Source organism: Mobula hypostoma, chromosome 20, assembly GCF_963921235.1.
Source record: "Mobula hypostoma chromosome 20, sMobHyp1.1, whole genome shotgun sequence".
Classification (NCBI taxonomy): Eukaryota; Metazoa; Chordata; class Chondrichthyes; order Myliobatiformes; family Myliobatidae; genus Mobula; species Mobula hypostoma.
This window is the reverse complement of record NC_086116.1, coordinates 46,551,215-46,565,660: the sequence shown is the minus strand read 5'-3', so window position 1 is coordinate 46,565,660 and position 14,446 is coordinate 46,551,215. Positions and strand designations below refer to the sequence as shown.

Here is a 14,446-nt window from a genome sequence, read left to right as displayed (position 1 = left end):
CAGTTCAATTCATTTCAATTCAATACATGATGATATAGAAAAGAAACTGTGAATTACAGTAAGTGGGGCAGAGAGCCTTTGGCAACATCACCGAGGTATCAGAGAAAGCTTCAAGGTGGCTCTGGACGAAGAGAGTAAGTCCATGGGGCTCTGCAGCACACGCTACCTGAACACAAGTTGTGGCTGAATCAGCCACAGCTGTGTTGCCTGGGTGAAGTTGTCTAATGTTGAAAGACCTGAAACACACAATGACCCCGAGTTACATCACTGGTCGTGTGTTCAGAGCATCATGATATGTATTCTTCAAATCTAAATAAATACATAAATAATAGTAGTAATAAATTATATATACACCTCTATCAGGTGCTGGGGAGTAGGTACAGAGGAGATGTCAGGGATAAGTTTTTTACTTAGAGAGTGGTGAGTGCGTGGAATGGGCTGCCAGCAACTCTGGTGGAGGCAGATATGTATGATAGGGTTTTTTAAGAGACTTTTGGGTAGGTACATGGAACTTAGAAAAATAGAGGGCTTTGGGTAAGCTAGTAATTTCTAAGGTAGGGACATGTTCGGCACAACTTTGAGGGCCGAAGGGCCTACATTGTGCTGTAGGTTTTCTATGTTTCTATGTTTCTACATATAATAGTTAAATAAGTAGTGCAAAAATTAAAAATAAAAAGTAGTGAGGCAGTGGGAATCTAACCAGTTCTCCTTGCTCTGATGCAGGCAGCTCCCAGCAGTTGTACATCACTTAGAACATAGAGCATATTACAGACCCTTCGGCCCACAATGTTGTGCCGACCATGTAACCTACGCTTCCAATGTACATGATTGCTGCAAGCAGCGAGGTCTAGTTGCACTGTTCACTGCAGCAGGAAGATAGTTCTGTCAATGGTAAGTACTACTTTAAACTAACTTCCACCAGCCAATTCTTAAACTGCAGTTCTAAAAGGGGAAGTGTCTTCTGGCTGTGAGGGATGCCTGCAGACATTCTAGGTCTTGCTCCAACATATATCTTCAAACACCATCGCAATTTAGTTGCAGCACCAGCTTTAGACATTGGCCAATGTGACACAGCCACGTGACATGCTCACCAACAATCTCTACAACGCAACATTCAGACAGGACCCTTCAGCACCCTCAATGAGCTGTGCGAACAGCACTGTATCAGGCTGCCGAATGCCTGGTGCTCTGGAGATCTTCATGCTGCAAACAGACATTTCAAAGCTAGCACTTGGTGCCTGCAAAACCACGTGTACACGTTCAACGTCGCCTTCTGTAATGGGGGTGTCTGCCAGTTGGATTCTTGCAAGGAAGTTCAAAGTTCAAAGTGAATTTCTTATCAAGGTAGCTATACGTCACCATATTCAACCCTGAGATTCATTTTCTTGTGGGCATTCACAGTAAGTACAAGAAACACAATGGAATCAATGAAAAACTGCAGCCAGACAAATGGAACAGCAACAAATGTGGAACAGACAACAAGATAAACAAAAAAAGATTAAAGAAAGCAATAAATATTGAGACAATAAAATGAAGAGTCCTTGAAAGTGAGTCCATATGTTGTGGGAACAATTCAGTGATGGGACAAGTGAAGTTGGGTGAAGTTATCCTCTCTGGTTCAAAGCCTGATGGAATAACATTGTAATAACTGTTCTTGACCCCGGGGTTCCTTTACCTTCTTCCTGATGGCAGCAGCGAGCTGGGTGGTAGGGGGTCCCTGATGATGGATGTTGCTTTCCTGCGACAGTGCTCTGCGTAAATACACTCAATTTTGGGGAGAGCTTGACCCGTGTTGAACTGGGCTGTATCCGTTACTTTTTGTAGGATTTTCCATTCAAGGTGTGTTGCCCTTAAGGCATTTATTTGACTTTGTTGGGTCTACGTTTTAAATGATTTGTTTGCAACTATTTTCTAGTTAAAGTTAAAGGTTGGTAATTATGTTACGGTTTAACAAAGGTAAATCAATTGTCTGTGGTATATCGCGGCATGTGATGACGTCCCCTCCGGTTTCGCCGCGCCTTGATTCGGAGAAGGTGTGAAGGTGGGTGCCATGCGGGCGGCCTGATCGTGAAGAGCTCCGTGTCTACCCGCAAAGAAACATTATAGAAGCAACGCCGTAAGTTCATAAGAATGTATTAATAAGTAAAAATATTAACGCGGTTTCTGTTAAGCAAGCGGCGGTTGGGGAGGTGCGCGTGCCGGCTTTTCAATTTCAAACGCGGGGTGGGCTCGAGCCCGATGGCGGTTTGACGGGACCTCCTCGCCGCTACTCGGGGCGGCTGGAGACTCTCGCTAAAAGCAGAGAGCGCGCCTGGTCTCCGGAATGAAACAGACGCTGTATATGTTTGTATTTTTTTATCAGGAGTTTTCACCATACGACGTTAATGTGGAAGAGTGAACAGTAAATGGTTAACCTTACTACGACTCTGTCTTCATTGGCTCCGGTTTAACTTGGTGTTTAGTCAGAGTTTCATCACACTGCATGAGAACACTACACAAGGACATTTCAGATATCCCATCCTGCAAAAACTCATTTCAGGGAGGTAGCACCCCCCCCCCCCCGCTCCCTGCAACCCCATATACACCCCCCTCCACTGTCGACCTCCAAGGGTGTATGTAATACTTTGTTTAGTGATTTTGTCTAATCTGTAAACCAAGACGCAATCGACAATCACCTCTGATCTGGGCCGACATTTACTTGCCTGGCGGCACCTAATCAACTAGCTTGTTTATTTCAGCCTTTTTTTCTTAAAAATGTGCTGGGTGCGTTCCGGCCACCGCTGTATTCTTTGCAGCCCGGAGTTTGGGGACCACTGAATTATAAGTCACTTATAAGTTAATAGCATCATAACATTTTAAGTAACGTTTGGATATTAAACACACAGTGCATATTTTCCTCATATGAACATATAAAATCATTGCAACACACCAATATCGCTGTATCAGTGGGAGCCCTGGGCTTGTTTTCCTGCAGCAAGATGGTCCCATCGAGGGGTGATGGGAGACAGCGATACTCGAATGGGGTTCCTTAAGTCCAGTCTATTCCGCAATTTAGTTTTCGTTGCATTCATTGCAGAAAACTCCGCTTCGCAGAAATATGTTGGAAATGGAAGCAATGTTTTTAGTGCTTTCGTGGCTATCTCAGGATATTCAGCCTTGACTTTGATCCAGAATGCCGGCAGAGATGTTATGTCAAACGTAATTTTCAGCCCACTGTCATTTGCAAGCTGGAGGAGTTGATCTTCTTCCTGCGCTGACATGGATTGATGTTTTGGGCTGAGACACTTTTTCAGGACCAGAAAGAAAGGGGGAGATGGCAGAATAAAATGGTGGGGAGAAGAAAGGAGGGATGTCTAGGTGAAGTTAGGTGGCTGGGAAAGGTAAAGGGCTGCGGAAGAAGGACTTTGCTATTCCCATACTGGGCTGTGATGCAACCAATCAATATACTCTCCACCACACATCCATAGAAGTTTGTCAAAGTTTTAGATGACATGCTGAATCTTCACAAATTTCTAAGAACTTAGAGATGATGCTGTGCTTTCTTCATAATGGCACTTACTGCTGGACCCAGGACAGGTCCTCTGAAATTATAACACCGAGGAATTTAAAGTTGCTGACCCTCTCCACCTTTGATCCCAGGATGAGGACTCGCTCATGGACTTTTGTCTTCCTCTTCCTGAAGCCAATAATCAGCTCCTTGGTCTTGCTGACTTTAAGTGAAAAGTTGCTGTTGCAGCACCACTCAGCCAGATGTTCAGTCTCCCTCCTTTATGTTGATTCGTCGCCACTTTCGATTTGGCCAATGGCGGTAGCATCATCAACAAACTTAATGGTGGCATTGGAGCTGTGCTTCGCCTCACAGTCATAAGTAGGGAGAATGAAATACAGCCAGTTTTTTCTGGGAAGCCATGTATATACTGTATGTATTCCCTAATGCAAAAACAAATAGTGAGAAGATGCAAATATTTCCAGCTGCATTCTTTTAACTATGAGTTGTTTATTGCACATTTTCACAATGAACTTGGCAACCTTTGACTTCTGGCACATTCCATACTTCTGCTTTGTAGTAGACAGATGCACAAATTGAAGACATGCCAGGCAGTGGAGGTTCAGCAGGTGGCATCTCCCTCTGGAACTACTATTCCAACAAAGCTCTCTTGGGCCCAGACCTTCTCTTTCCTCTTCTTCTTGTGTCAGATTAAAAAAATTACTGAGCAAGCACAATGGAAGCCTGTAAACTGCATTGCATGATTCTTCACAAGGCTGAGGAGAGGGTAAATGGCAAATTCTCACTTTTCAAAGTTAATTGAAATTTATTTCTTAATAGTTAGTGAGGTTCTCATTTGGCAAAGAGTCATGTGCTCTTGAAACTTACGGACTGAAGGCCAACTTTAACTAGGTCTGCTCTACATGTAAAGCTGCCGGAGGCTAAAAACCAGGCAGAGGTGCTGCTAGATTCAGTCACTATGTTCCTGAATGAGCTAATTTAAACAACCACTTTTCATTGCTGCTGACTGAATTACACTACATGAGAAATGATGTCATTAATTAGTAGATTGTACACCGTGTCACCACTAAGTAACTAAAATGATAAAACTCTTCCATGGCAAATGGTGATAAAAGTTTTCACTTCAACAATTCAGTAATTGATCATCGGTCTCCCGTCAAACGTGCAAAAGGCTTCAATGTTTGACAGGTCAGGTGTTGAATTTGTATATGGTAAGCGACTAAGAAAATGACCTGGAAAATTATAGACATTGAGGGAAACAATCAGGAAATCTAGGGAAAAAAAGAATCTGACATCATTATCCAGCTGGAAATACAATAAGTTCAACAAGATCATCCTTGGCTGGACTGGAATGAGTTTACACCTGATTCTTTGACAAATCTAATCCAGACATAACCACACCTTGGGAAAGCAAGAGCTGACCCTGTCTAGGGCCAGGGCTGAATTATGTCATGTGCTACAGTGGTTAACATACCAATCAGAGTATCTGGCCTGGAAGTGTGACACTTCACTCTTGGTCATTAGATGGTGTCAACCTTTGCCATCTGCTGCACTGGGAGGATGGTCACAACAACAATGACCATGATAGAGGTGTACAAGATAATGAGAGGCAATAAATGGATAGTCAGAGGCTTTTTCCCAGGGCTGAAAGGGCTAGCACGAGAGGACACAGTTTTAAGGTGCTTGGAAGCAGGTACAGAGGAGATGTCAGGAGTAAGTTTTTTATGCAGAGAGTGGTGAGTGTGTGGAATGGACTGCCAGCGGCGGCGGTGGAGGCGGAAACGATGGAGTCTTTTAAGAGACTTTTGGATGGGTACATGGAGCTTGGAAAAATAGAGGGCTATGGGTAAGCCTAGGTAGTTCTAAGGTAAGGACATGTTCGGCGCAGTTTTGTGGGCCGAAGGGCCTGTATTGTGCTGTAGGTTTTCTATGTTTCTGTATTTCTATAATAGATTGGTGTATGTGACCATTCTTATGTTTTGTAAATCCAAAACATAAAAACTAATTACGTGAAAAAGACAGGAGCCCAGGAGAATGGGTGTTAGTTTGTTCTTTATTTTAGCAAGACGCATACATATTCTATGACGTGGTAGCATCATGATGTATGCTATTTAAATACTTTTATGTATAAACTCTAATGAGTATTTAAACAAATAAAGAATGCTTACTCAAACTATTAATTTACAATATTACTCAAATATTACTGAAATATTAAATACACAACACTTCCTCCCTGCTTAGCTATAAATTCCAACCAAATAGAGAATCCATCTTAGCCATATACACAACATATTATATAATAAAACTACTATATACAGGCATTACAGCACCATAGATTTTAATTAGTCTCATTCAGGCCTAAAGATTTAATCGCTGTGGAGGCTTTCTTATTCTTGTGGGATAACATCTTTCCTGACGGGGGGTGGGGCGGGGCGGAGGTGAGACTTGTGGCTATGAAACAATCTCAGGTTCTGGGGCCTCCTCCATGGTGGTTGTAGGAGCTGACTCAGGAACTGCAGGAAGTGGCAATGACAGCTCTGGACTCCTTTCCTTTGGATTTGTTGGCGTCCTGAACAGTGCAGGGCAAACTTCACTGGACGATGTGGATTATAATGTATGAGTACAGTGTCTAATGCCACCTTTTCCTTTACCTTTTCGAAAGCCACATCACACAGCTTTCCCCATTGCTATCTCCTCCTGATCTGTAATAATGAGCTCAGGGAATGAGCCATAGCGCCAGGTTTGGCAGGAACCTGTTATAGCAATAGACAAATCCTAAAAAGTGTGACATGTCCTTTGGCCCTGGGGCACGTACCACTGCTTGAATTTCTGAGCACACTTGTGTAATCCTTGTGCAACAATCTTCGTTGTCCATGGGAATGGTACCGGAGGACTGGAGGGAGGCGAACGTTTTCCCCTTGTTCAGAAATGGTAGTAGGGATAGTCCGGGTAATTATAGACCACTGAGCCTTACGTGTGTGGTGGGAAAGCTGTTGGAAAAGATTCTTAGAGATAGGATCTCTGGGCATTTAGAGAATCATGGTCTGATCAGGGACAGTCAGCATGGCTTTGTCAAGGGCCGATCGTGTCTAACAAGCCTGATAGAGTTCGTTGAGGAGGTGACCAGGCATATAGATGATGGTATTGCAGTGGATGTGATCTATATGGATTTTAGTAAGGCATTTGACAAGGTTCCACACAGTAGGCTTATTCAGAAAGTCAGAAGGCATGGGATCCAGGGAAGTTTGGCCGGGTGGATTCAGAATTGGCTTGCCTGCAGAAGGCAGAGAGTCGTGGTGGAGGGAGTACATTCAGATTGGAGGATTGTGACTAGTGGTGTCCCACAAGGATCTGTTCTGGGAACTCTACTTTTCGTGATTTTTATTACCGACCTGGATGTTGGGGTAGAAGGGTGGGTTGGCAAGTTTGCAGACGACACAAAGGTTGGTGGTGTTGTAGATAGTGTAGAGGATTGTCAAAGATTGCAGAGAGACATTGATAGGATGCAGAAGTGGGCTGAGAAGTGGCAGATGGAGTTCAACCCAGAGAAGTGTGAGGTGGTACACTTTACAAGGACAAACTCCAAGGCAGAGTACAAAGTAAATGGCAGGATACTTGGTAGTGTGGAGGAGCAGAGGGATCTGGGGGTACATGTCCACAGATCCCTGAAAGTTGCTTCACAGGTGGATAGGGTAGATAAGAAAGCTTATGGGGTGTTAGCTTTCGTAAGTTGAGGGATAGAGTTTAAGAGTCGCGATGTAATGATGCAGCTCTATAAAACTCTGGTTAGGCCACACTTGGAGTACTGTGTCCAGTTCTGGTCGCCTCACTATAGGAAGGATGTGGAAGCATTGGAAAGGGTACAGAGGAGATTTACCAGGATGTTGCCAGGTTTAGAGAGTATGCATTATGATCAGAGATTAGGGGAGCTAGGGCTTTACTCTTTGGAGAGAAGGAGGATGAGAGGAGACATGATGGAGGTGTACAAGATAATAAGAGGAATAGATAGAGTGGATAGCCAGCGCCTCTTCCCCAGGGCACCACTGCTCAATACAAGAGGACATGGCTTTAAGGTAAGGGGTGAGAAGTTCAAGGGGGATATTAGAGGAAGGGTTTTTACTCAGAGAGTGGTTGGCGTGTGGAATGCACTGCCTGAGTCAGTGGTGGAGGCAGATACACTCGTGAAGTTTACGAGACTACTAGACAGGTATATGGAGGAATTTAAGGTGGGGGGTTATATGGGAGGCAGGGTTTGAGGGTTGGCACAACGTTGTGAGCCGAAGGGCCTGTACTCTGTTGTACTTTTCTATGTTCTATGTTCTATGGTGTAATCACAGTAAGTGATGCCTAGTTCAAAGAATTCAGACTTATCAGGTCATGCTCTGAGTCCATAGTCTTCTAATCTTTTTAAGACTGTCCTAAGATTTTGGGGATGCTCCTTGTCATCCTTGCCAGTAATAATGATGTCATCGAGGTTACACTGAGTGCCTGGGCAGCCTTGTAGCACCTGGTCCATCACTTTCTGCCAGAGTGCAGGTGCAGATGCTACTCCAAAAATAAGCCTGTTATAGCGATAAAACCCTTTGTGAATGTTTATGGTGAAAAACACTTTGGACTCTTCTTCCATCTCTGTCTGTAGGTAGGCCTTAGCTAAATCCACTTTGCTGAAGTGTTTCCCTCCAGAAGGTTTGCAAAGAAATCCTCTATCCTGGGCAGAGGCTATTGATCTACTTTCTGTACTGGGTTGATGGTAACCTTAAAATCACCACAGATCCTGACAGACACATTCAACCGGGACCACTGGCATTGCCCATGGGCTCCATTCTACCTTGGAAATAATTTATTCAGCCTCTGTGTGATCTAGCTCACTGGCTATTTTATCATAGATGATATAAGGAACTGGACAGGCTTTGTAAAAGTTGGGTGCAGCATTTTCATTTAACACTATTTTACTCTTGATACAGTATGTCTGAGTTTTCGAATGCCACCCCTGAAAATTGCTGTGGCATCCAGTACCTTTCTTAATTCACTTTCAGTTGACTCTATTGCAGGGGATGTGGCAAGCAAATGGCGGATGGATTGCCAATCAATTGTAGTTGTCTCGGCCGATCCTGACCCCACAATGCTGACCTGTTTTCACCATATACAAATCCAATGTGGCATTACATATGTCATTCCCACAGGAGTTACATTTTGCCCAGTATAGTTCTTACTTGGATACCTGCAAGCTTCAGTTCAGTGTCTTTGAAATGCCGTACAAACTCACTTTGTGGAATAACTGAAACTCCCTAGGCCTGAGTCGACGTAGTAGTAGTAGTAGTAGTAGTAGTAGTGAAACATCTGGGCCAGTGTCCAATTCCATTTTAATTAATTTGCTGTTCACTTCTGGTGCAAGTCATATTGCTTGCCAATTGTTAGTTTTCACATTTTAAATCCCAGGGCTATCCAGTCCTGTGTCATTCTCATCATTATCAGATTTTTCATCAACAGCATGCAGATTAGTGCTTTTTCTGAAATTTCAAATTGACTTTTTACCTTTTTCACTTTTCTGTGCAGTCCCTTTATTTTTGTATGCTTGACATATTCTTTGTATGTGTCCTGTGTTGTTGTATTTTCTGCAAGTTTTGCCTTTAAACCTGCATTAGTCTGGTGGATGTGAGCCCCTGCCATAATGGTAACTCAATTTGTTTGGCCAATCAGGTTTCTGTTCAGATGCTGCAATTTTGTTCATGCTCACTTTCATTCCTGATTGTAACTCAAATGCATCTCTGTCTGTTGTTTCCATTGATACCGCTATTTCAACTGCTGTTCTAAATGTAAGTCGTGCTTCAGTTAAGACCTGTTTTTTAATGCTTTCTTGTAAGATTCCACTTCTTGTAAGGTTAAACTTCTGAGCAAACTGTATGCCTTTAAATACAATGCTGTCAGCAAAATTGGTACTGGTTTCTCATTGGCCATTCCATTTGCTTTAAAATACTCTTCAATTAGCTCAGTATACATGAGCTAGTTATCTGTTGAGCATGTAACCTGCAATAAATTATTTAAACAAATAAAGAATTCTTAGTCAAACAATATATTTACAATATTACTCAAATACCACTGAAGTATTAATACACACACACCCATAGCTCAACACTCAAGAGAAGAGTAGATAGTTTCTAATTTATGCATTTTCTTCCAAAGTGAATCTCTTCATACCTCACACTACTCACTCTCATCTAATCCATGTGATTCAGACTGGAAGGACTATGGATAATTTAAAAACTGTCAGCATAACTTTATAGTTTAGAAATCAGGAAAAATAATACCTTTAGCCCTAAGAACACACAGAGACGATGAAACAATAGACTGCTTGTTTGGTAATTCATACCTGCCATTGACTGACGCATCTTTTTAATCCTGTTTGTGCTTTATAATTTAAGCGACTTTCTAGTTCTGTAAACATATTATCCTAAATTCATTATTATCTCCATCAAGCTATTTTAATTTACATTTGTATAGATTGAGAAAACCACTTACATAAATTTATGTTATTAAACAAAGTTTAAACTTCTCAATTCATTTTTAAATTTCACTTTCTGGTGCATTTTATTGCATGTAAGTGCAACATTAAAGGACGTCATAAAGTGGAGGTAAGCATGAAAAAATCTAAAGTGGAAGATCGTCTTTATCGCTGTTCCACTTTATCCTCAAACATAAAGAGTGAATTGGTCCTTCACTTGGTAAAATCCCATTTTGGCCCCCCATTAGTAATGTGGATTTACAGCTGGAAGAGTTGCTGCCTCACAACCCCTGTGACCTGGATTCAATCCTGATCTCTTGCGCTGCCTGTATGGAGTTTGATTTTCTTCCTGTGAATGTGCAGATTTCCTCCGGTTTGCTCCCACATCTCATATTGGTAGGTTAAGTGACTGCCGTAAATTCTCCCTAGTTGGGTAGGTAAGTGGTAAAATCCAGGGAAGGCTGATGGGAATGTGGGGAAAATAGGATATAGGTGTAACATTCAGCTATATCGGCTTGTATTTATCTAGGGGAAACCCCGTCCGCTGCCCACCTTGTCTCCCGGTTACGTCGGTTGCTGTACAAATGCCACCTGATTCGGCTGCAAACATCAATCATCAGCCAGCACACAATGTACGTTTTACCAATTACACTTCATAGATACTACTACCTGTATGAGATTAATAGAAGTACAATACGAAAAGGAATGGAAAAGGCGCCAGACTTATCAAAGTTCAATTTCTTCGTGCACTTGTTGGAGCTCGGGACCTCCTTTCTTCCCTCTATGATCCACTCAGACCCCTTCGACTCGCAGCCCGGGACCACCCAAAGTGATGAACCAGAGCACTCCCCGTACGTCCGTCGTCCTCACGTCTCTCCTCCAACTCCCCACCCGAAGTGACCGACCACAGCACCCCCAGTATGACCGTCGTCCTCCCGGCCTCTCCTCCAACTCCCCGCCCGAAGTGACCGACCACAGCACCCCCAGTATGACCGTCGTCCTCCCGGCCTCTCCTCCAACTCCCCACCCGGAGTGATCGACCAGAGCACTCCCCGTACGTCCATCGTCCTCACGGTCTCTCCTCCAACTCCCCCTCAAAACCCCCCTGGTTCCCAGCCATATGAGACAGCATATCACCCCAAGAAAGAATAACATTGACACCCATTGGTTCATTTACTTTATTATCTATATTATAACCCAAGCAAAGTGCTAGCTAGAGACTTTTTCAGCATTTAACATAACAAAGAAGCCATTTTGATTAACATACACAGTAACATAAAAGAAGAAACCTCTTACACTCTCCCCCCACCAAATAAAAGTCATGCCCTCATGACATTAACAGAGTTCACCATTGCTCCTTGCAAAACACCAAACCCAACCCAGGTGCATAAAGCAGTGAAATAACTTCCCAGGGCAGTAGAGATCACACCCTGTTCTCCCGGTGCTGTATAGGTCAACCTCTCAGGGGTGGGGGGGGGTGCCTACTTTTATGAGACCTCTGTACCTCCTCTGCTGACTCTTCCTGCTCAGACACCACAGGTGACACCCCAGGCCTACCTGTCAGACCCTCACCCTCACCCTCACTGGGACCTCTCGACACCTGTGAGCCCTCTACCTCGGGTTCTGGTTCCACCCCCTCTTCCCCCAATGCCGGCTGTATTTCAGGCGGCTCCTCAACACCCTCCCTCCTCTCGCCTAACTCAGTGCGGGAAGGGCCAGGAGCATCTTCTTCCGGTACCGGGGAATTAGTGAACGGAAACAGGTGCCACACGTCCGAATCATCGTCGTCCGATGAAGTATCCCTTTCCGGGGTGGGGACCGGCCCCGTCTCTTTCGCAGCGGGCTCTTCCCTTGCCCCGCGTCCTCGCAGAGTCCTCGTACTAGCCGTAAACTCCCATTCGGGCTCTGGGTCTACCTTCACCTCTCGACCCAGAGGCAACAGGTGGTTCCAATTGAGTACCTTGACAGGCCCCTTCTCATCCTCTGGTATCACCCAGTAAGCAGGTAGATTCGGCATCTGGCTCTCTACCACATAGGGGGTGGCCACCCAGCGATCTGCCAACTTGTGCTTACCAGGTAGTCCTAAATTCCGGATAAGGACCCGGTCTCCTGGCAATAGTTGGGCAAACTTTACCTTCTGATCATACCTCCTGTTATTCCTCTGATTCTGCTTGGTGGCCGCCGCCTCAGCCAACTCGTACGCCCCTTTCAACTCTCTCCTCATATTGGACACATACTTCAGATATGGCTTCGAAGGTAATTCACCCGCTTCAGTCCCAAAACACAGGTCAATGGGCAACCTCGCTTCCCACCCGAACATCAGATAATAAGGCGAGTACCCCGTAGCGTCATTGCGAGTACAATTGTAACAGTGAACCAAATGCTCGACGTGCTGACTCCACTTGCCCTTCTGACCGATCTCCAGAGTGCTGAGCATGTTCAGCAGGGTCTGGTTAAACCTCTCGGGCTGAGGATCACCCTGCGGGTGATAGGGTGTGGTCCTGGATTTCTCGACCCCAAGCATACCCAGTAATTCATGGATACGCCTGCTCTCACAGTCCTGTCCCTGATCACTATGGATCCGCTGGGGGAGGCCATAATGAACAAAGTACTTCTCCCATAACACCTTTGCCACCGTAGTCGCTTTCTGGTCCTTAGTGGGAAATGCCTGCGCATATCTAGTGTAGTGATCCGTGATGACTAAGACATTCGCGGTGTTGCTGGTGTCTGGCTCAATAGACAGGAAATCCATACACTCCAGGTCCATGGGTCCTGCACTCTGCACGTGGGACAAAGGAGCTGCCTGCGCAGGCAGGATCTTCCTCCTGATGCAACGACTGCATTTCTTACAGTATTCTTTAACCCCCACCCTCATTCAGGGCCAGTAAAACCAGTCCTTGAGTAATCCATAGGTCTTTTCCACCCCCAAGTGCCCTGAATTATCATGTAGTGCCTGGAGCACGGTCTTCCATTATTTCTCAGACATGACCAGCTGCCAGCGCCGGGGGTGGTCCGGGGGTGATGTGACCCGGTACAAGACTTGGTTCTTCAGATTCAACCGAGGCAACTCCTTCAGTAGTAGGGGCACTGAGGCCTGCTTCGCCTTCTCCGCCTGAGCCATATCCCCCTTTCTAACCGTGTACCAGACAGTGCCAATGCTCGGGTCGTCCCACTGAGCTGCCCCCACTTCCTAGGGGCTCAACTCTGGCAACTGCCTGTTCCTCAGAGCAGTCAAATTACAGTACACGGTGGGTAGTGCGTCATCATCTGCTCCCAATCGATCCACAGCCCGATCTGGCTCCATTGGGGCTCCTGTTGTGAAAAACTAAAAACATCCAGTGAGCAGCAGTTCTGAGGGCGAAAATGCCTGAGAGGTCAAAGGAGAATGACCAAACTGGTTCAAGCTGACAGGAAGGTGACAGTCACTCAAATAACCATGTGGTACAACAGGGGTGTGCAGAAGAGCATTTTCAGATGCATAAAACGTGAAAACTTCAAGTGGATCGGCTACGGTAGCAGAAGAGCACAAATATGCACTCAGTAGCTTACTTTCTTAGGTACATATGGCCACTGAGTGTATTTGGGTGATTCAGTTGAGTTTCACGTCAATGGGGGCCACCAGGTCATTGATGATGGAATATCCTATGATGGTAATCCTAACAACTACGAGAGGAAGTGGTAGGGTGTTCTCTTGCTGGAGATGAACATTGCCTGGCATATTGTGCAGTGAACTTCGCTTGCTTTTGATAAGCCCCTCTGTTGTCTAAAACTTACTGTATGCAGGCATGGTGTTAGGGCATATTCTGGGGTCAGGGTATATCGCAAATATTAACTTCACCAGCAACCAATCTTCAGATTTGAATGTGGATTGCAGATTGAATTTGAAATGCAGCTCTGAACAAAAGCTTCCCTGGAGCTGCAGCCAGGGGTTAATTACAAACCAGGAGGTTCCCATTTATTTGATACCTGCATATACACAAATCCAGAAAGAGAGCGAGTCAGTGGGGATTAACATTCATTTTGGGTGTCTGGTGTATGGGTTTGAAGAAGGACGAGTTTGAAAACTGTATGTAATTCGAAGGAAGCATTTTAGATATATTGTAACTACAGAATTATCCTGCTGTTACCATTGATCTTTAGCATGTTAAAATGTCATGTACTATTGGGTCAAGGAGGCCTTTTCAACTAGAGAGTGTCTCAATATGATGTCTGTCTGGTTTCTGTTGAATAAAACCCTTCTGTATCCACTAGCTTCAGTGTCTCTCTGGTGACTTTGTTCATGTCATGACACAGGGTCTTTGGAACTGTTTGAATTTGTCTTCACCAGCTGCCATGTTGGAAACTGAAGCTCAATCTTCTGATCATAAAGCCAGGTTTTTGTCCAGTAACAGTATCATTTTGTTACAGTATTAATTAGTACCCACATGATTGAATAA

The 14,446-nt window shown here is 44.5% G+C and overlaps 1 long non-coding RNA gene across 1 annotated transcript in view; it reads left to right on the top strand.

Annotated features, from left to right (window-relative positions):
• The first annotated feature begins 2,035 nt into the window (after positions 1-2,035).
• The window catches only part of LOC134359484 (uncharacterized), a 30,857-nt gene continuing 18,446 nt past the window's right edge, over positions 2,036-14,446 (top strand). Inside the window, exon 1 of the long non-coding RNA XR_010021124.1 lies at positions 2,036-2,116. This is a non-coding gene — a long non-coding RNA (uncharacterized LOC134359484). The remainder of the gene's footprint in view (positions 2,117-14,446) is intronic.